The sequence below is a fragment of the Leptodactylus fuscus genome, chromosome 5 (assembly GCF_031893055.1).
Source record: "Leptodactylus fuscus isolate aLepFus1 chromosome 5, aLepFus1.hap2, whole genome shotgun sequence".
Taxonomy (NCBI): domain Eukaryota; kingdom Metazoa; phylum Chordata; class Amphibia; order Anura; family Leptodactylidae; genus Leptodactylus; species Leptodactylus fuscus.
The window spans coordinates 12,659,584-12,680,260 of record NC_134269.1 but is presented as its reverse complement, the minus strand read 5'-3'; the positions used below and the strand labels follow the sequence as shown (position 1 = coordinate 12,680,260).

Sequence of the window (20,677 nt, the reverse complement as noted above, 5' to 3'; positions counted from 1 at the left end):
CCACATACGCACGGTAGTGAGATCCACCACCCAGAACCCACACAGACAAGAAGAAACAGCCAAGACAGAATTGTCAACAAGAGTGGGAGACAACTGCTGAACATGTGCCGAAGCCTAGGACTGTACATAATAAACGGACGTACCACAGGCGATCCCAGAGGACGCTTCACACTAAACTCTCAAGTGGGCAACAGCGTGGTGGACTATGCCATTACAGACGCAGACCTGTCAGACATTGAAGACTTCACAATCGCACCTGACTCCCATCTATCAGACCACAACCAGATCCTACTATACATGAGAACCAGGAACAAAACACCCACACATGAGCCCCAACAGTCCGGCCTCTACAACCTACCAAGACATTTCACATGGGCCAACCACCAGGCCATAGAATATACCAACGCAACCAACCGACCCGAAATCAAGACACTGCTCACAAACTTCCATACAAACACCTATCAGCCAGACCAACAGGGAGTCACCAGAGCTGTGAAGGATCTCAAGTACATCCTACAGACCACAGCAGAACTAGCAGGCCTGAAACGAACCAAACCCATAAGACAAACCAACAAACAGTCCCACAAATGGTTCGACAGCGACTGCAGAGCACTACGCCATACCCTAAGAACAGCCTCCAACCAAAAACACAGGGACCCCAACAACAAGGAGGTGAGGGAAGCCTACAACAATCTATGCAAGCAATACAAGGGCACCCTCAGAGAGAAGAAACAGAAATACCTCTCCCACAAAATCGAGCAACTAGAGGACTCCCTCCAGGACAGCTCATTCTGGGAGACCTGGCACCACATGGGCACAAAGCCCAAGAAAAACTCTCTCCACATCCAAAATGGCAATATCTGGCTCAACTACTTCAGAGGTCTCTACAAAAACATCCCAGAAGAAGAACTAACTCCAGAACAGCAACAGATAATCACCAAACTGAGGGACATGGAGAAAGTCATCAAAGACTTCCAGAACCCTCTGGACTCACCAATCACCATAAAAGATATACAGGAAAGAATTGTCCTGCTGAAAGGCAAAAAGGCCAGTGGCCCTGACGGCATCCTACCAGAGATGATCAAATACAGCCCTCCAGCAATACACGCGGCACTGGCAAAGCTATTCACCCTCGTGCTCAATGCTGGACACTTCCCCGAAGACTGGAACAAAGGGCTCATAACCCCCATCTACAAGAATGGGGACCAATATGACCCCAACAACTACAGAGGGATCTGCGTCAGCAGCACGCTGGGGAAACTGTTCAACAGCATCATCAATAACAGAATCCTCACCTTCCTCACACAACACGGGGTCCTCAGCAAGAGCCAAGCAGGGTTCATGCCAAACCACCGCACCACAGACCATATCTACACCCTGCACAGCCTCATCAAGACGCACGTCCACAACACCAGAAGAGGCAAGATATTCGCCTGCTTCGTGGACTTTAAGAAGGCGTTTGATTCAGTATGGCACCCAGGCCTACTCCTAAAACTCCTAGAGAGCGGAATAGGAGGAAGAACGTACGACGTCATCAAGAGCTCCTACACCGGAAACCAGTGCAGTGTGAAGGTGAATGGGAAAAGGACCGCATACTTCCAACAGGCCCGAGGGGTCAGACAAGGCTGTAGCCTGAGCCCAACGCTCTTCAACATCTATATCAATGAACTGGCTACAGCCCTGGAGACCTCACCAACCCCAGGCCTCACCCTGAACAATCGAGAGGTGAAGTTCCTGCTGTATGCCGATGACCTCCTATTCCTGGCCCCCACCGAGAAAGACCTCCAAGAAAGCCTGTCAGTGCTGGAAAAATTCAGCACCACATGGGCCCTACCCATCAACCAGAAGAAGACCAAAATCATGGTATTTCAGAAGAAGGGCCACAATAAAGCCTCCACCACCCCACAATTCACACTGAACGGCTCCACACTGGAGAAAACCAACAGCTACACCTACCTGGGGCTGGAGCTCAGCCAATCAGGAAGCTTCAAAGCAGCAATAGAAACCCTGAAAGCAAAAGCCTGCAGAACCTTCTACGCCATCAGAAGACAACTGTACCACCTCAAACCACCGGTGAGGGTCTGGCTGAAGATATTTGACGCAGTCATCACCCCGATCCTTCTCTATGGCAGTGAAGTTTGGGGCCCAGCCACCTACCCAGACCAGTCAAAGTGGGATTCCAGCCCAACAGAGAACTTCCACCTGGAGTTCTGCAAATACCTGCTCCATGTCCATCACAACACCTCCAACATGGCCTGCAGGGCAGAGCTAGGCAGACTCCCCCTATGGCTCACCATACAGAAGAGGGCGCTAGCTTTCCAGGCACACATCCAGGTGAGCAAGCCCGACTCCTACCACCACCAAGCCTGGCTAAGCCACCTGAGCAAACCAGACATTCACCAACCAAACAGCAGCCAACCACCAAACCAAAAACACCAACAGATGATAACCAAGGCCGAAATAAAGGCGACCACAGAGGCAAACAGAGAGCGGTACATTGAAGAATGGAGAAATGAAATAAATAACTCCAAGAAACTCACCGTATACCAATCCCTACAAAGGGACTACAACATGGCCACCTACCTGGAGAGAATACGCCACCCCAAGCACAGACAGACCCTGAGCCGGTACAGACTGAGCGCTCACAACCTAGAGATAGAGACGGGGCGATACAGGCAGACGTACAAGCCACGGGAGAAGTGACTGTGCCAGCACTGTGACCAGGGGGTCCTAGAAGACGAGACCCACTTCCTGCTACACTGCACCAAATACTCAGCTGTGAGGGCCGTCTACTACCAAAGACTCTCTGCCCACATCCCAGACTTCAGATCTGCAGACGAGAAGAGGAAACTCTACATCCTACTGGGAGAAGAAGAAGCCACTGTGGAGATCGCTGCCCAATACGTGTCCAGCTGTCACCAAACCAGAGGAAGATGAGACTCCATGGACTGTTATATTTATCCCAAAACACCCGCCCCGCCCCCACCTCCCCATATAGCAGTCACCAACGAAGAGGAAGACGAGACTCCACGGACTGTTATACCCCAAACCAACCGTCCTACCCCACCCCACCTCCAACCCCCCCCCCCTAATAGCAGTCACCAACGAAGAGGAAGATGAGACTCCATGGACTGTTATAACCCAAACCCCCCCCATACCCACCACCCACCCAACCCAACTCTCCCCCCCCCACACTTTACTAGCTTTGGCAATGCCAAATACCTATTCGGACGTGCCAATAAAGCATTTTTTGATTTGATTTGATTTGATTGAATAAAAGAAATATTACCCCAATTCAGAAAGGATCAAAATAGGCATGCGTTGATATCTTGCCGCCAGTGTAAAGCGATCCCCAGAAAACAAGTCAGCTCTTTCTACTCACCATATTTCTGGCTTGGCGCGATCATGCCAATCCCAGCCTACCTCGGCATAATTTGAAAATGGAGCCTTTTCTTCTGGAGCGAGACACGCGGCCAATGCCCCATAAGGTGGATGAATGGGCGTTCCATTTACCCCATCTAACAGCAAGTTTCATTGGCGACATCCCGATTGTGAGTGGGCGATAAAGGAATTTTGAAGAAAGACAATTTTCCAAGACTCCCAAGTGGTAGAATGAAGAAGGAACAGGACATAGTAGTTTAGGAATACGCACATTGATTTTTTCCTGGAAGTCTTAAAGCGGAGTATTTTGATCCTTTTGGGTTCCTAGATGATAAAAAAGACGGGAATTGACCCCGACGTGATTTGAACACGCAACCTTCTGTTCTGGAGTCAGACGCGCTACCGTTGCGCCACGAGGTCGACAGAAGAGCTATTTTTTTATTCCATTTAGTGGGAGTCTGTCACCAGAACCCAGCAAATCAACAACCCTAGCAAACGGATAGGTTAGGGTCACCCGAATCAGATACTCCTTCCCCCTTTTGAATGGCTGCCTCCCGCAGCCGGTTAACGCTGATTTTTTCAATATGCAAATCAGCACATTGGAGCCAGCAGGGCGTTACTGTTGCTCGAAAAGTTGAACCTCACATCCTTCCTTGCTCCAAAGGGCTCATGCACATATTGACTATAACCTTGAGGGCTAGGCAACGGAGTCAGCAATTTGCAAGGGGAAGATACTCTTTCAATCACTTGACCCTCACCTAGCTCTCTTCGGCGCTGGGTTCTGTGACAGACTCCCTTTAACAGCGTTTTTCCATCACTAAACGCTGATCTTGAGCGACTGAATGACGACTATTGAAGAAAGACTTTAATACACGAGCGGTAGAAAGACCGTTTGGACATATTAGCTGTAGAGAAAGGAACATCAGTCTCATGGTGGAACTCTCCTGGTAAAAAGCACAGATGACCCCGACGTGATTTGAACACACAACCTTCTGATCTGGAGTCAGACGCGCTACCGTTGCGCCACGAGGTCTCGGGCTCGACTGTTTACAGAGCCTTTTTGGCACCCAATATCAACGATAAAAAGCTGATCATCTGCTCGTTCTGATTGATATCATGATTTTGAATAAAAGAAATATTACCCCAATTCAGAAAGGATCAAAATAGGCATGCGTTGATATCTTGCCGCCAGTGTAAAGCGGTCCACAGAAAACAAGCCAGTTCTTTCTACTCACCATATTTCTGGCTTGGCGCGATCATGCCAATCCCAGCCTACCTCGGCATAATTTGAAAATGGAGCCTTTTCTTCTGGAGCGAAACACGCGGCCAATGCCCCATAAGGTGGATGAATGGGCGTTCCATTTACCCCATTTAACAGCAAGTTTCATTGGCGACATCCCGATTGTGAGTGGGCGATAAAGGAATTTTGAAGAAAGACAATTTTCCAAGACTCCCAAGTGGTAGAATGAAGAAGGAATAGGACATAGTAGTTTAGGAACACGCACATTGATTTTTTCCTGGAAGTCTTATTACGAAATATTTTGATCCTTTTTGGGTTCCTAGATGATGAAAAAGACGGGAACTGATCCCGACGTGATTTGAACAAGCAACCTTCTGATCTGGAGTCAGACGCGCTACCGTTGCGCCACGAGGTCGATAGAAGAGCTACTTTTTTTATTCCATTTAGTGGGAGTCTGTCACCAGAACCCAGCAAATCAACAACCCTAGCAAACGGATAGGTTAGGGTCACCCGAATCAGATACTCCTTCCCCCTTTTGAATGGCTGCCTCCCGCAGCCGGTTAACGCTGATTTTTTCAATATGCAAATCAGCACATTGGAGCCAGCAGGGCGTTACTGTTGCTCGAAAAGGTGAACATCACATCCTTCCTTGCTCCAAAGGGCTCATGCACATATTGACTATAACCTTGAGGGCTAGGCAACGGAGTCAGCAATTTGCAAGGGGAAGATACTCTTTCAATCACTTGACCCTCACCTAGCTCTCTTCGGCGCTGGGTTCTGTGACAGACTCCCTTTAACAGCGTTTTTCCACCACTAAACGCTGATCTTGAGCGACTGAATGACGACTATTGAAGAAAGACTTTTTTACACGAGCGGTATATTAGCTGTAGAGAAAGGAACATCAGTCTCATGCTGGAACTCTCCTGGTAAAATGCACAGATGACCCCGACGTGATTTGAACACGCAACCTTCTGATCTGGAGTCAGACGCGCTACCGTTGCGCCACGAGGTCTCGGGCTCGACTGTTTACAGAGCCTTTTTGGCACCCAATATCAACGATAAAAAGCTGATCATCTGCTCGTTCTGATTGATATAATGATTTTGAATAAAAGAAATATTACCCCAATTCAGAAAGGATCAAAATAGGCATGCGTTGATATCTTGCCGCCAGTGTAAAGCGATCCCCAGAAAATAAGCCAGTTCTTTCTACTCACCATATTTCTGGCTTGGCGCGATCATGCCAATCCCAGCCTACCTCGGCATAATTTGAAAATGGAGCCTTTTCTTCTGAAGCGAGACACGCAGCCAATGCCCCATAAGGTGGATGAATGGGCGTTCCATTTACCCCATTTAACAGCAAGTTTCATTGGCGACATCCCGATTGTGAGTGGGCGATAAAGGAATTTTGAAGAAAGACAATTTTCCAAGACTCCCAAGTGGTAGAATAAAGAAGGAATAGGACATAGTAGTTTAGGAACACGCACATTGATTTTTTCCTGGAAGTCTTATTACGGAACATTTTGATCCTTTTTGGGTTCCTAGATGATGAAAAAGACAGGAAATGACCCCGACATGATTTGAACAAGCAACCTTCTGATCTGGAGTCAGACGCGCTACCGTTGCGCCACGAGGTCGATAGAAGAGCTATTTTTTTATTCCATTTAGTGGGAATCTGTAACCCGAACCCAGCAAATCAACAACCCTAGCAAACGGATAGGTTAGGGTCACCCGAATCAGATACTCCTTCCCCCTTTTGAATGGCTGCCTCCCGCAGCCGGTTAACGCTGATTTTTTCAATATGCAAATCAGCACATTGGAGCCAGCAGGGCGTTACTGTTGCTCGAAAAGGTGAACCTCACATCCTTCCTTGCTCCAAAGGGCTCATGCACATATTGACTATAACCTTGAGGGCTAGGCAACGGAGTCAGCAATTTGCAAGGGGAAGATACTCTTTCAATCACTTGACCCTCACCTAGCTCTCTTCGGCGCTGGGTTCTGTGACAGACTCCCTTCAACAGCGTTTTTCCACCACTAAACGCTGATCTTGAGCGACTGAATGACGACTATTGAAGAAAGACTTTTTTACACGAGCGGTAAAAAGACCGTTTGGACATATTAGCTATAGAGAAAGGAACATCAGTCTCATGCTGGAACTCTCCTGGTAAAATGTACAGATGACCCCGACGAAATTTGAACACGCAACCTTCTGATCTGGTGTCAGACGCGCTACCGTTGCGTCACGAGGTCTTGGGCTTGACTGTTTACAGAGCCTTTTTGGCACCCAATATCAACGATAAAAAGCTGATCATCTGCTCGTTCTGATTGACATCATGATTTTGAATAAAAGAAATATTACCCCAATTCAGAAAGGATCAAAATAGGCGTGCGTTGATATCTTGCCGCCAGTGTAAAGCGATCCCCAGAAAACAAGCCAGCTCTTTCTACTCACCATATTTCTGGCTTGGCGCGATCATGCCAATCCCAGCCTACCTCGGCATAATTTGAAAATGGAGCCTTTTCTTCTGGAGCGAGACACGCGGCCAATGCCCCATAAGGTGGATGAATGGGCGTTCCATTTACCCCATTTAACAGCAACTTTTATTGGCGACATCCCGATTGTGAGTGGGCGATAAAGGAATTTTGAAGAAAGACAATTTTCCAAGACTCCCAAGTGGTAGAATAAAGAAGGAACAGGACATCGTAGTTTAGGAACACGCACATTGAGTTTTTTCCTGGAAGTCTTATTACGGAGCATTTTGATCCTTTTTGGGGTCCTAGTTGATGAAAAAGAAAGGAACTGACCCCGACGTGATTTGAACACACAACCTTCTGATCTGGAGTCAGACGCGCTACCGTTGCGCCACGAGGTCTCGGGCTTGACTGTTTACAGAGCCTTTTTGGCACCCAATATCAACGATAAAAAGCTGATCATCTGCTCGTTCTGATTGATATCATGATTTTGAATAAAAGAAATATTACCCCAATTCAGAAAGGATCAAAATAGGCATGCGTTGATATCTTGCCGCCAGTGTAAAGCGATCCCCAGAAAACAAGCCAGCTCTTTCTACTCACCATATTTCTGGCTTGGCGCGATCATGCCAATCCCAGCCTACCTCGGCATAATTTGAAAATGGAGCCTTTTCTGCTGGAGCGAGACACGCGGCCAATGCCCCATAAGGTGGATGAATGGGCGTTCCATTTACCCCATTTAACAGCAAGTTTCATTGGCGACATCCCGATTGTGAGTGGGCGATAAAGGAATTTTGAAGAAAGACAATTTTCCAAGACTCCCAAGTGGTAGAATGAAGAAGGAACAGGACATAGTAGTTTAGGAATACGCACATTGATTTTTTCCTGGAAGTCTTATTGCGGAGTATTTTGATCCTTTTGGGTTCCTAGATGATAAAAAAGACGGGAATTGACCCCGACGTGATTTGAACACGCAACCTTCTGATCTGGAGTCAGACGCGCTACCATTGCGCCACGAGGTCGATAGAAGAGCTATTTTTTTATTCCATTTAGTGGGAGTCTGTCACCAGAACCCAGCAAATCAACAACCCTAGCAAACGGATAGGTTAGGGTCACCCGAATCAGATACTCCTTCCCCCTTTTGAATGGCTGCCTCCCGCAGCCGGTTAACGCTGATTTTTTCAATATGCAAATCAGCACATTGGAGCCAGCAGGGCGTTACTGTTGCTCGAAAAGTTGAACCTCACATCCTTCCTTGCTCCAAAGGGCTCATGCACATATTGACTATAACCTTGAGGGCTAGGCAACGGAGTCAGCAATTTGCAAGGGGAAGATACTCTTTCAATCACTTGACCCTCACCTAGCTCTCTTCGGCGCTGGGTTCTGTGACAGACTCCCTTTAACAGCGTTTTTCCACCACTAAACGCTGATCTTGAGCGACTGAATGACGACTATTGAAGAAAGACTTTTTTACACGAGCGGTATATTAGCTGTAGAGAAAGGAACATCAGTCTCATGCTGGAACTCTCCTGGTAAAATGTACAGATGACCCCGACGTGATTTGAAAACGCAACCTTCTGATCTGGAGTCAGACGCGCTACCGTTGCGCCACGAGGTCTCGGGCTTGACTGTTTACAGAGCCTTTTTGGCACCCAATATCAACGATAAAAAGCTGATCATCTGCTCGTTCTGATTGATATAATGATTTTGAATAAAAGAAATATTACCCCAATTCAGAAAGGATCAAAATAGGCATGCGTTGATATCTTGCCGCCAGTGTAAAGCGATCCCCAGAAAACAAGCCAGTTCTCTCTACTCACCATATTTATGGCTTGGCGCGATCATGCCAATCCCAGCCTACCTCGGCATAATTTGAAAATGGAGCCTTTTCTTCTGAAGCGAGACACGCAGCCAATGCCCCATAAGGTGGATGAATGGGCGTTCCATTTACCCCATTTAACAGCAAGTTTCATTGGCGACATCCCGATTGTGAGTGGGCGATAAAGGAATTTTGAAGAAAGACAATTTTCCAAGACTCCCAAGTGGTAGAATGAAGAAGGAATAGGACATAGTGGTTTAGGAACACGCACATTGATTTTTTCCTGGAAGTCTTATTACGGAACATTTTGATCCTTTTTGGGTTCCTAGATGATGAAAAAGACGGGAACTGACCCCGACGTGATTTGAACAAGCAACCTTCTGATCTGGAGTCAGACGCGCTACCGTTGCGCCACGAGGTCGATAGAAGAGCTATTTTTTTATTCCATTTAGTGGGAGTCTGTCACCAGAACCCAGCAAATCAACAACCCTAACAAACGGATAGGTTAGGGTCACCCGAAGCAGATACTCCTTCCCCCTTTTGAATGGCTGCCTCCCGCAGCCGGTTAAAGCTGTTTTTTTCAATATGCAAATCAGCACATTGGAGCCAGCAGGGCGTTACTGTTGCTCGAAAAGGTGAACCTCACATGCTTTCTTGCTCCAAAGGGCTCATGCACATATTGACTATAACCTTGAGGGCTAGGCAACGGAGTCAGCAATTTGCAAGGGGAAGATACTCTTTCAATCACTTGACCCTCACCTAGTTCTCTTCGGCGCTGAGTTCTGTGACAGACTCCCTTTAACAGCGTTTTTCCATCACTAAACGCTGATCTTGAGCGACTGAATGACGACTATTGAAGAAAGACTTTTTTACACGAGCGGTAGAAAGACCGTTTGGACATATTAGCTGTAGAGAAAGGAACATCAGTCTCATGCTGGAACTCTCCTGGTAAAATGCACAGATGACCCCGACGTGATTTGAACACGGAACCTTCTGAACTGGAGTCAGACGCGCTACCGTTGCGCCACGAGGTCTCGCTCTCGATTGTTTACAGAGCCTTTCTGGCACTCAATATCAACGATAAAAAGCTGATCATCTGCTCGTTCTGATTGATATCATGATTTTGAATAAAAGAAATATTACCCCAATTCAGAAAGGATCAAAATAGGCATGCGTTGATATCTTGCCGCCAGTGTAAAGCGATCCCCAGAAAACAAGCCAGCTCTTTCTACTCACCATATTTCTGGCTTGGCGCGATCATGCCAATCCCAGCCTACCTCGGCATAATTTGAAAATGGAGCCTTTTCTTCTGGAGCGAGACACGCGGCCAATGCCCCATAAGGTGGATGAATGGGCGTTCCATTTACCCCATTTAACAGCAAGTTTCATTGGCAACATCCCGATTGTGAGTGGGCGATAAAGGAATTTTGAAGAAAGACAATTTTCCAAGACTCCCAAGTGGTAGAATGAAGAAGGAACAGGACATAGTAGTTTAGGAATACGCACATTGATTTTTTCCTGGAAGTCTTATTACGGAGTATTTTGATCCTTTTGGGTTCCTAGATGATGAAAAAGACGAAAACTGACCCCGACGTGATTTGAACAAGCAACCTTCTGATCTGGAGTCAGACGCGCTACCGTTGCGCCACGAGGTCGATAGAAGAGCTATTTTTTTATTCCATTTAGTGGGAATCTGTAACCCGAACCCAGCAAATCAACAACCCTAGCAAACGGATAGGTTAGGGTCACCCGAATCAGATACTCCTTCCCTCTTTTGAATGGCTGCCTCCCGCAGCCGGTTAACGCTGATTTTTTCAATATGCAAATCAGCACATTGGAGCCAGCAGGGCGTTACTGTTGCTCGAAAAGGTGAACCTCACATCCTTCCTTGCTCCAAAGGGCTCATGCACATATTGACTATAACCTTGAGGGCTAGGCAACAGAGTCAGCAATTTGCAAGGGGAAGATACTCTTTCAATCACTTGACCCTCACCTAGCTCTCTTCGGCGCTGGGTTCTGTGACAGACTCCCTTCAACAGCGTTTTTCCACCACTAAACGCTGATCTTGAGCGACTGAATGACGACTATTGAAGAAAGACTTTTTTACACGAGCGGTAGAAAGACCGTTTGGACATATTAGCTATAGAGAAAGGAACATCAGTCTCATGCTGGAACTCTCCTGGTAAAATGCACAGATGACCCCGACGTGATTTGAACACGCAACCTTCTGATCTGGAGTCGGACGCGCTAACGTTGCGTCACGAGGTCTTGGGCTTGACTGTTTACAGAGCCTTTTTGGCACCCAATATCAACGATAAAAAGCTGATCATCTGCTCGTTCTGATTGATATCATGATTTTGAATAAAAGAAATATTACCCCAATTCAGAAAGGATCAAAATAGGCGTGCGTTGATATCTTGCCGCCAGTGTAAAGCGATCCCCAGAAAACAAGCCAGCTCTTTCTACTCACCATATTTCTGGCTTGGCGCGATCATGCCAATCCCAGCCTACCTCGGCATAATTTGAAAATGGAGCCTTTTCTTCTGGAGCGAGACACGCGGCCAATGCCCCATAAGGTGGATGAATGGGCGTTCCATTTACCCCATTTAACAGCAAGTTTTATTGGCGACATCCCGATTGTGAGTGGGCGATAAAGGAGTTTTGAAGAAAGATAATTTTCCAAGACTCCCAAGTGGTAGAATAAAGAAGGAACAGGACATAGTAGTTTAGGATCACGCACATTGAGTTTTTTCCTGGAAGTCTTATTACGGAGCATTTTGATCCTTTTTGGGGTCCTAGTTGATGAAAAAGAAAGGAACTGACCCCGACGTGATTTGAACACACAACCTTCTGATCTGGAGTCAGACGTGCTACCGTTGCGCCACGAGGTCTCGGGCTCGACTGTTTACAGAGCCTTTTTGGCACCCAATATCAACGATAAAAAGCTGATCATCTGCTCGTTCTGATTGATATCATGATTTTGAATAAAAGAAATATTACCCCAATTCAGAAAGGATCAAAATAGGCATGCGTTGATATCTTGCCGCCAGTGTAAAGCGATCCCCAGAAAACAAGCCAGCTCTTTCTACTCACCATATTTCTGGCTTGGCGCGATCATGCCAATCCCAGCCTACCTCGGCATAATTTGAAAATGGAGCCTTTTCTGCTGGAGCGAGACACGCGGCCAATGCCCCATAAGGTGGATGAATGGGCGTTCCATTTACCCCATTTAACAGCAAGTTTCATTGGCGACATCCCGATTGTGAGTGGGCGATAAAGGAATTTTGAAGAAAGACAATTTTCCAAGACTCCCAAGTGGTAGAATGAAGAAGGAACAGGACATAGTAGTTTAGGAATACGCACATTGATTTTTTCCTGGAAGTCTTATTGCGGAGTATTTTGATCCTTTTGGGTTCCTAGATGATAAAAAAGACGGGAATTGACCCCGACGTGATTTGAACACACAACCTTCTGATCTGGAGTCAGACGCGCTACCGTTGCGCCACGAGGTCGATAGAAGAGCTATTTTTTTATTCCATTTAGTGGGAGTCTGTCACCAGAACCCAGCAAATCAACAACCCTAGCAAACGGATTGGTTAGGGTCACCCGAATCAGATACTCCTTCCCCCTTTTGAATGGCTGCCTCCCGCAGCCGGTTAACGCTGATTTTTTCAATATGCAAATCAGCACATTGGAGCCAGCAGGGCGTTACTGTTGCTCGAAAAGGTGAACCTCACATCCTTCCTTGCTCCAAAGGGCTCATGCACATATTGACTATAACCTTGAGGGCTAGGCAACGGAGTCAGCAATTTGCAAGGGGAAGATACTCTTTCAATCACTTGACCCTCACCTAGCTCTCTTCGGCGCTGAGTTCTGTGACAGACTCCCTTTAACAGCGTTTTTCCATCACTAAACGCTGATCTTGAGCGACTGAATGACAACTATTGAAGAAAGACTTTAATACACGAGCGGTAGAAAGACCGTTTGGACATATTAGCTGTAGAGAAAGGAACATCAGTCTCATGCTGGAACTCTCCTGGTAAAATGCACAGATGACCCCCGACGTGATTTGAACACACAACCTTCTGATCTGGAGTCAGACGCGCTACCGTTGCGCCACGAGGTCTCAGTGTCGACTGTTTACAGAGCCTTTGTGGCACCCAATATCAACAATAAAAAGCTGATCATCTGCTCGTTCTGATTGATATCATGATTTTGAATAAAAGAAATATTACCCCAATTCAGAAAGGATCAAAATAGGCATGCGTTGATATCTTGCCGCCAGTGTAAAGCGATCCCCAGAAAACAAGCCAGCTCTTTCTACTCACCATATTTCTGGCTTGGCGCGATCATGCCAATCCCAGCCTACCTCGGCCTAATTTGAAAATGGAGCCTTTTCTTCTGGAGCGAGACACGCGGCCAATGCCCCATAAGGTGGATGAATGGGCGTTCCATTTACCCCATTTAACAGCAAGTTTCATTGGCGACATCCCAAATGTGAGTGGGCGATAAAGGAATTTTGAAGAAAGACAATTTTCCAAGACTCCCAAGTGGTAGAATAAAGAAGGAACAGGACATAGTAGTTTAGGAACACGCACATTGATTTTTTCCTGGAAGTCTTATTACGGAGCATTTTGATCCTTTTTGGGTTCCTAGATGATGAAAAAGACGGGAACTGACCCCGACGTGATTTGAACACGCAACCTTCTGATCTGGAGTCAGACGCGCTACCGTTGCGCCACAAGGTCGATAGAAGAGCTATTTTTTTAATCCATTTAATGTGAGTCTGTCACCAGAACCCAGCAAATCAACAACCCTAGCAAACGGATAGGTTAGGGTCACCCGAATCAGATACTCCTTCCCCCTTTTGAATGGCTGCCTCCCGCAGCCGGTTAACGCTGTTTTTTTCAATATGCAAATCAGCACATTGGAGCCACCAGGGCGTTATTGTTGCTCGAAAAGGTGAACCTCACATCCTTCCTTGCTCCAAAGGGCTCATGCACATATTGACTATAACCTTGAGGGCTAGGCAACGGAGTCAGCAATTTGCAAGGGGAAGATACTCTTTCAATCACTTGACCCTCACCTAGTTCTCTTCGGCGCTGGGTTCTGTGACAGACTCCCTTTAACAGCGTTTTTCCATCACTAAACGCTGATCTTGAGCGACTGAATGACGACTATTGAAGAAAGACTTTTTTACACGAGCGGTAGAAAGACTGTTTGGACGTATTAGCTGTAGAGAAAGGAACATCAGTCTCATGCTGGAACTCTCCTGGTAAAATGCACAGATGACCCCGACGTGATTTGAACACGCAACCTTCTGATCTGGAGTCAGACGCGCTACCGTTGCGCCACGAGGTCTCGGGCTTGACTTTTTGCAGAGCCTTTTTGGCACTCAATATCAACGATAAAAAGCTGATCATCTGCTCGTTCTGATTGATATCATGATTTTGAATAAAAGAAATATTACCCCAATTCAGAAAGGATCAAAATAGGCATGCGTTGATATCTTGCCACCAGTGTAAAGCGATCCCCAGAAAACAAGCCAGCTCTTTCTACTCACCATATTTCTGGCTTGGCGCGATCATGCCAATCCCAGCCTACCTCGGCATAATTTGAAAATGGAGCCTTTTCTTCTGGAGCGAGACACGCGGCCAATGCCCCATAAGGTGGATGAATGGGCGTTCCATTTACCCCATTTAACAGCAAGTTTCATTGGCGACATCCCGATTGTGAGTGGGCGATAAAGGAATTTTGAAGAAAGACAATTTTCCAAGACTCCCAAGTGGTAGAATAAAGAAGGAACAGGACATAGTAGTTTAGGAACACGCACATTGATTTTTTCCTGGAAGTCTTATTACGGAGCATTTTGATCCTTTTAGGGTTCCTAGATGATGAAAAAGTCTGGAACTGAACCCGACGTGATTTGAACACGCAACCTTCTGATCTGGAGTCAGACGCGCTACCGTTGCGCCACGAGGTCGATAGAAGAGCTACTTTTTTATTACATTTATTGGGAGTCTGTCACCAGAACCAAGCAAATCAACAACCCTAGCAAACGGATAGGTTAGGGTCACCCGAATCAGATACTCCTTCCCCCTTTTGAATGGCTGCCTCTCGCAGCCGGTTAACGCTGTTTTTTTCAATATGCAAATCAGCACATTGGAGCCACCAGGGCGTTACTGTTGCTCGAAAAGGTGAACCTCACATCCTTCCTTGCTCCAAAGGGCTCATGCACATATTGACTATAACCTTGAGGGCTAGGCAACGGAGTCAGCAATTTGCAAGGGGAAGATACTCTTTCAATCACTTGACCCTCACCTAGCTCTCTTCGGCGCTGTGTTCTGTGACAGACTCCCTTTAACAGCGTTTTTCCATCACTAAACGCTGATCTTGAGCGACTGAACGACGACTATTGAAGAAAGACTTTTTTACACGAGCGGTAGAAAGACCGTTTGGACATATTAGCTGTAGAGAAAGGAACATCAGTCTCATGCAGGAACTCTCCTGGTAAAATGCACAGATGACCCCGACGTGATTTGAACACGCAACCTTCTGATCTGGAGTCAGACGCGCTACCGTTGCGCCACGAGGTCTCAGGCTCAACTTTTTGCAGAGCCTTTTTGGCACTCAATATCATTGATAAAAAGCTGATCATCTGCTCGTTCTGATTGATATCATGATTTTGAATAAAATAAATATTACCCCAATTCAGAAAGGATCAAAATAGGCATGCGTTGATATCTTGCCGCCAGTGTAAAGCGATCCCCAGAAAACAAGCCAGCTCTTTCTACTCACCATATTTCTGGCTTGGCGCGATCATGCCAATCCCAGCCTACCTCGGCATAATTTGAAAATGGAGCCTTTTCTTCTGGAGCGAGACACGCGGCCAATACCCCATAAGGTGGATGAATGGGCGTTCCATTTACCCCATTTAACAGCAAGTTTCATTGGCAACATCCCGATTGTGAGTGGGCGATAAAGGAATTTTGAAGAAAGACAATTTTCCAAGACTCCCAAGTGTTAGAATAAAGAAGGAACAGGACATAGTAGTTTAGGAACACGCACATTGATTTTTTCCTGGAAGTCTTATTACAGAGCATTTTGATCCTTTTTGGGTTCCTAGATGATGAAAAAGACGGGAACTGACCCCGACGTACTTTGAACATGCAACCTTCTGATCTGGAGTCAGACGCGCTACCGTTGCACCACGAGGTCGATAGAAGAGCTATTTTTTTATTCCATTTAGTGGGAATCTGTCACCCGATCCCAGCAAATCAACAACCCTAGCAAACGGATAGGTTAGGGTCACCCGAATCAGATACTCCTTCCCCCTTTTGAATGGCTGCCTCCCGCAGCCGGTTAACGCTGTTTTTTTCAATATGCAAATCAGCACATTGGAGCCACCAGGGCGTTACTGTTGCTCGAAAAGGTGAACCTCACATCCTTCCTTGCTCCATAAGGCTCATGCACATATTGACTATAACCTTGAGGGCTAGGCAACGGAGTCAGCAATTTGCAAGGGGAAGATACTCTTTCAATCACTTGACCCTCACCTAGCTCTCTTCGGCGCTGAGTTCTGTGACAGACTCCCTTTAACAGCGTTTTTCCATCACTAAACGCTGATCTTGAGCGACTGAATGATGACTATTGAAGAAAGACTTTTTTACACGAGCGGTAGAAAGACCGTTTGGACATATTAGCTGTAGAGAAAGGAACATCAGTCTCATGCTGGAACTCTCCTGGTAAAATGCACAGATGACCCCGACATGATTTGAACACGCAACCTTCTGATCTGGAGTCAGACGCGCTACCGTTGCGCCACGAGGTCTCGGGCTTGACTTTTTGCAGAGCCTTTTTGGCACCCAATATCAACGATAAAAAGCTGATCATCTGCTCGTTCTGATTGATATCATGATTTTGAATAAAAGAAATATTACCCCAATTCAGAAAGGATCAAAATAGGCATGCGTTGATATCTTGCCGCCAGTGTAAAGCGATCCCCAGAAAACAAGCCAGCTCTTTCTACTCACCATATTTCTGGCTTGGCGCGATCATGCCAATCCCAGCCTACCTCGGCATAATTTGAAAATGGAGCCTTTTCTTCTGGAGCGAGACACGTGGCCAATGCCCCATAAGGTGGATGAATGGGCGTTCCATTTACCCTATCTAACAGCAAGTTTCATTGGCGACATCCCGATTGTGAGTGGGCGATAAAGGAATTTTGAAGAAAGACAATTTTCCAAGACTCCCAAGTGGTAGAATAAAGAAGGAACAGGACATAGTAGTTTAGGAACACGCACATTGATTTTTTCCTGGAAGTCTTATTACAGAGCATTTTGATCCTTTTTGGGTTCCTAGATGATGAAAAAGATGGGAACTGACCCCGACGTGATTTTAACACGCAACCTTCTGATCTGGAGTCAGACGCGCTACCGTTGCACCACGAGGTCGATAGAAGGGTTATTTTTCTATTCCATTTAGTGGGAATCTGTCACCCGAACCCAGCAAATGAACAACCCTAGCAAACGGATAGGTTAGGGTCACCCGAATCAGATACTCCTTCCCCCTTTTGAATGGCTGCCTCCCGCAGCCGGTTAACGCTGATTTTTTCAATATGCAAATCAGCACATTGGAGCCAGCAGGGCGTTACTGTTACTTGAAAAGGTGAACCTCACATCCTTCCTTGCTCCAAAGGGCTCATGCACATATTGACTATAACCTTGAGGGCTAGGCAACGGAGTCAGCAATTTGCAAGGGGAAGATACTCTTTCAATCACTTGACCCTCATCTAGTTCTCTTCGGCGCTGGGTTCTGTGACAGACTCCCTTTAACAGCGTTTTTCCATCACTAAACGCTGATCTTGAGCGACTGAATGACGACTATTGAAGAAAGACTTTTTTACACGAGCGGTAGAAAGACCGTTTAGACATATTAGCTATAGTGAAAGGAACATCAGTCTCATGCTGGAACTCTCCTGGTAAAATGCACAGATGACCCTGACGTGATTTGAACACGCAACCTTCTGATCTGGAGTCAGACGCGCTACCGTTGCGCCACGAGGTCTCAGGCTCAACTGTTTACAGAGCCTTTTTGGCACTCAATATCAACGATAAAAAGCTGATCATCTGCTCGTTCTGATTGATATCATGATTTTGAATAAAAGAAATATTACCCCAATTCAGAAAGGATCAAAATAGGCATGCGTTGATATCTTGCCGCCAGTGTAAAGCGATCCCCAGAAAACAAGCCAGCTCTTTCTACTCACCATATTTCTGGCTTGGCGCGATCATTCCAATCCCAGCCTACCTCTGCATAAGTTAAAAATGGAGCCTTTTCTTCTGGAGCGAGACACGCGGCCAATGCCCCATAAGGTGGATGAATGGGCGTTCCATTTACCCCATTTAACAGCAAGTTTCATTGGCGACATCCCGATTGTGAGTGGGCGATAAAGGAATTTTGAAGAAAGACAATTTTCCAAGACTCCCAAGTGGTAGAATAAAGAAGGAACAGGACATAGTAGTTTAGGAACACGCACATTGATTTTTTCCTGGAAGTCTTATTACGGAGCATTTTGATCCTTTTTGGGTTCCTAGATGATGAAAAAGTCTGGAACTGAACCCGACGTGATTTTAACACGCAACCTTCTGATCTGGAGTCAGACGCGCTACCGTTGCGCCACGAGGTCGATAGAAGAGCTACTTTTTTATTACATTTATTGGGAGTCTGTCACCAGAACCAAGCAAATCAACAACCCTAGCAAACGGATAGGTTAGGGTCACCCGAATCAGATACTCCTTCCCCCTTTTGAATGGCTGCCTCCCGCAGCCGGTTAACGCTGTTTTTTTCAATATGCAAATCAGCACATTGGAGCCACCAGGGCGTTACTGTTGCTCGAAAAGGTGAACCTCACATCCTTCCTTGCTCCAAAGGGCTCATGCACATATTGACTATAACCTTGAGGGCTAGGCAACGGAGTCAGCAATTTGCAAGGGGAAGATACTCTTTCAATCACTTGACCCTCACCTAGCTCTCTTCGGCGCTGTGTTCTGTGACAGACTCCCTTTAACAGCGTTTTTCCATCACTAAACGCTGATCTTGAGCGACTGAACGACGACTATTGAAGAAAGACTTTTTTACACGAGCGGTAGAAAGACCGTTTGGACATATTAGCTGTAGAGAAAGGAACATCAGTCTCATGCAGGAACTCTCCTGGTAAAATGCACAGATGACCCCGACGTGATTTGAACACGCAACCTTCTGATCTGGAGTCAGACGCGCTACCGTTGCGCCACGAGGTCTCAGGCTCAACTTTTTGCAGAGCCTTTTTGGCACTCAATATCATTGATAAAAAGCTGATCATCTACTCGTTCTGATTGATATCATGATTTTGAATAAAATAAATATTACCCCAATTCAGAAAGGATCAAAATAGGCATGCGTTGATATCTTGCCGCCAGTGTAAAGCGATCCCCAGAAAACAAGCCAGCTCTTTCTACTCACCATATTTCTGGCTTGGCGCGATCATGCCAATCCCAGCCTACCTCGGCATAATTTGAAAATGGAGCCTTTTCTTCTGGAGCGAGACACGCGGCCAATACCCCATAAGGTGGATGAATGGGCGTTCCATTTACCCCATTTAACAGCAAGTTTCATTGGCAACATCCCGATTGTGAGTGGGCGATAAAGGAATTTTGAAGAAAGACAATTTTCCAAGACTCCCAAGTGTTAGAATAAAGAAGGAACAGGACATAGTAGTTTAGGAACACGCACATTGATTTTTTCCTGGAAGTCTTATTACAGAGCATTTTGATCCTTTTTGGGTTCCTAGATGATGAAAAAGACGGGAACTGACCCCGACGTACTTTGAACATGCAACCTTTTGATCTGGAGTCAGACGCGCTACCGTTGCGCCACGAGGTCTATAGAAGAGCTATTTTTTTATTCCATTTAGTGGGAATCTGTCACCCGATCCCAGCAAATCAACAACCCTAGCAAACGGATAGGTTAGGGTCACCCGAATCAGATACTCCTTCCCCCTTTTGAATGGCTGCCTCCCGCAGCCGGTTAACGCTGTTATTTTCAATATGCAAATCAGCACATTGGAGCCACCAGGGCGTTACTGTTGCTCGAAAAGGTGAACCTCACATCCTTCCTTGCTCCATAAGGCTCATGCACATATTGACTATAACCTTGAGGGCTAGGCAACGGAGTCAGCAATTTGCAAGGGGAAGATACTCTTTCAATCACTTGACCTTCACCTAGCTCTCTTCGGCGCTGAGTTCTGTGACAGACTCCCTTTAACAGCGTTTTTCCATCACTAAACGCTGATCTTGAGCGACTGAATGATGACTATTGAAGAAAGACTTTTTTACACGAGCGGTAGAAAGACCATTTGGACATATTAGCTGTAGAGAAAGGAACATCAGTCTCATGCTGGAACTCTCCTGGTAAAATGCACAGATGACCCCGACATGATTTGAACACGCAACCTTCTGATCTGGAGTCAGACGCGCTACCGTTGCGCCACGAGGTCTCGGGCTTGACTTTTTGCAGAGCCTTTTTGGCACCCAATATCAACGATAAAAAGCTGATCATCTGCTCGTTCTGATTGATATCATGATTTTGAATAAAAGAAATATTACCCCAATTCAGAAAGGATCAAAATAGGCATGCGTTGATATCTTGCCGCCAGTGTAAAGCGATCCCCAGAAAACAAGCCAGCTCTTTCTACTCACCATATTTCTGGCTTGGCGCGATCATGCCAA

General features: G+C 46.3%; 24 non-coding genes across 24 annotated transcripts; all 24 read right to left on the bottom strand.

Moving 5' to 3' along the window:
* Window positions 1-3,729: 3,729 nt before the first annotated feature.
* On the bottom strand, window positions 3,730-3,801 carry TRNAW-CCA (transfer RNA tryptophan (anticodon CCA)). The gene has a single exon. It is a non-coding gene; the product is annotated as a tRNA-Trp (tRNA).
* A 541-nt stretch (window positions 3,802-4,342) lies between these two features.
* On the bottom strand, window positions 4,343-4,414 carry TRNAW-CCA (transfer RNA tryptophan (anticodon CCA)). The gene has a single exon. It is a non-coding gene; the product is annotated as a tRNA-Trp (tRNA).
* Window positions 4,415-4,964: 550 nt separating this feature from the next.
* On the bottom strand, window positions 4,965-5,036 carry TRNAW-CCA (transfer RNA tryptophan (anticodon CCA)). Its single transcript has one exon. It is a non-coding gene; the product is annotated as a tRNA-Trp (tRNA).
* Window positions 5,037-5,561: 525 nt separating this feature from the next.
* Window positions 5,562-5,633, bottom strand: TRNAW-CCA (transfer RNA tryptophan (anticodon CCA)). Its single transcript has one exon. It is a non-coding gene; the product is annotated as a tRNA-Trp (tRNA).
* Window positions 5,634-6,183: 550 nt separating this feature from the next.
* On the bottom strand, window positions 6,184-6,255 carry TRNAW-CCA (transfer RNA tryptophan (anticodon CCA)). Its single transcript has one exon. It is a non-coding gene; the product is annotated as a tRNA-Trp (tRNA).
* Window positions 6,256-7,419: 1,164 nt separating this feature from the next.
* On the bottom strand, window positions 7,420-7,491 carry TRNAW-CCA (transfer RNA tryptophan (anticodon CCA)). Its single transcript has one exon. It is a non-coding gene; the product is annotated as a tRNA-Trp (tRNA).
* A 549-nt stretch (window positions 7,492-8,040) lies between these two features.
* On the bottom strand, window positions 8,041-8,112 carry TRNAW-CCA (transfer RNA tryptophan (anticodon CCA)). The gene has a single exon. It is a non-coding gene; the product is annotated as a tRNA-Trp (tRNA).
* Window positions 8,113-8,636: 524 nt separating this feature from the next.
* Window positions 8,637-8,708, bottom strand: TRNAW-CCA (transfer RNA tryptophan (anticodon CCA)). Its single transcript has one exon. It is a non-coding gene; the product is annotated as a tRNA-Trp (tRNA).
* A 550-nt stretch (window positions 8,709-9,258) lies between these two features.
* TRNAW-CCA (transfer RNA tryptophan (anticodon CCA)) lies at window positions 9,259-9,330 on the bottom strand. Its single transcript has one exon. It is a non-coding gene; the product is annotated as a tRNA-Trp (tRNA).
* Window positions 9,331-9,871: 541 nt separating this feature from the next.
* On the bottom strand, window positions 9,872-9,943 carry TRNAW-CCA (transfer RNA tryptophan (anticodon CCA)). The gene has a single exon. It is a non-coding gene; the product is annotated as a tRNA-Trp (tRNA).
* A 549-nt stretch (window positions 9,944-10,492) lies between these two features.
* TRNAW-CCA (transfer RNA tryptophan (anticodon CCA)) lies at window positions 10,493-10,564 on the bottom strand. The gene has a single exon. It is a non-coding gene; the product is annotated as a tRNA-Trp (tRNA).
* Window positions 10,565-11,728: 1,164 nt separating this feature from the next.
* Window positions 11,729-11,800, bottom strand: TRNAW-CCA (transfer RNA tryptophan (anticodon CCA)). The gene has a single exon. It is a non-coding gene; the product is annotated as a tRNA-Trp (tRNA).
* Window positions 11,801-12,349: 549 nt separating this feature from the next.
* Window positions 12,350-12,421, bottom strand: TRNAW-CCA (transfer RNA tryptophan (anticodon CCA)). The gene has a single exon. It is a non-coding gene; the product is annotated as a tRNA-Trp (tRNA).
* A 541-nt stretch (window positions 12,422-12,962) lies between these two features.
* Window positions 12,963-13,035, bottom strand: TRNAW-CCA (transfer RNA tryptophan (anticodon CCA)). Its single transcript has one exon. It is a non-coding gene; the product is annotated as a tRNA-Trp (tRNA).
* A 550-nt stretch (window positions 13,036-13,585) lies between these two features.
* On the bottom strand, window positions 13,586-13,657 carry TRNAW-CCA (transfer RNA tryptophan (anticodon CCA)). Its single transcript has one exon. It is a non-coding gene; the product is annotated as a tRNA-Trp (tRNA).
* A 541-nt stretch (window positions 13,658-14,198) lies between these two features.
* Window positions 14,199-14,270, bottom strand: TRNAW-CCA (transfer RNA tryptophan (anticodon CCA)). Its single transcript has one exon. It is a non-coding gene; the product is annotated as a tRNA-Trp (tRNA).
* A 550-nt stretch (window positions 14,271-14,820) lies between these two features.
* Window positions 14,821-14,892, bottom strand: TRNAW-CCA (transfer RNA tryptophan (anticodon CCA)). Its single transcript has one exon. It is a non-coding gene; the product is annotated as a tRNA-Trp (tRNA).
* Window positions 14,893-15,433: 541 nt separating this feature from the next.
* On the bottom strand, window positions 15,434-15,505 carry TRNAW-CCA (transfer RNA tryptophan (anticodon CCA)). Its single transcript has one exon. It is a non-coding gene; the product is annotated as a tRNA-Trp (tRNA).
* A 1,163-nt stretch (window positions 15,506-16,668) lies between these two features.
* On the bottom strand, window positions 16,669-16,740 carry TRNAW-CCA (transfer RNA tryptophan (anticodon CCA)). The gene has a single exon. It is a non-coding gene; the product is annotated as a tRNA-Trp (tRNA).
* Window positions 16,741-17,290: 550 nt separating this feature from the next.
* On the bottom strand, window positions 17,291-17,362 carry TRNAW-CCA (transfer RNA tryptophan (anticodon CCA)). The gene has a single exon. It is a non-coding gene; the product is annotated as a tRNA-Trp (tRNA).
* A 541-nt stretch (window positions 17,363-17,903) lies between these two features.
* TRNAW-CCA (transfer RNA tryptophan (anticodon CCA)) lies at window positions 17,904-17,975 on the bottom strand. Its single transcript has one exon. It is a non-coding gene; the product is annotated as a tRNA-Trp (tRNA).
* Window positions 17,976-18,525: 550 nt separating this feature from the next.
* TRNAW-CCA (transfer RNA tryptophan (anticodon CCA)) lies at window positions 18,526-18,597 on the bottom strand. Its single transcript has one exon. It is a non-coding gene; the product is annotated as a tRNA-Trp (tRNA).
* A 541-nt stretch (window positions 18,598-19,138) lies between these two features.
* TRNAW-CCA (transfer RNA tryptophan (anticodon CCA)) lies at window positions 19,139-19,210 on the bottom strand. Its single transcript has one exon. It is a non-coding gene; the product is annotated as a tRNA-Trp (tRNA).
* A 1,163-nt stretch (window positions 19,211-20,373) lies between these two features.
* On the bottom strand, window positions 20,374-20,445 carry TRNAW-CCA (transfer RNA tryptophan (anticodon CCA)). The gene has a single exon. It is a non-coding gene; the product is annotated as a tRNA-Trp (tRNA).
* Between the last annotated feature and the right edge of the window lie 232 nt (window positions 20,446-20,677).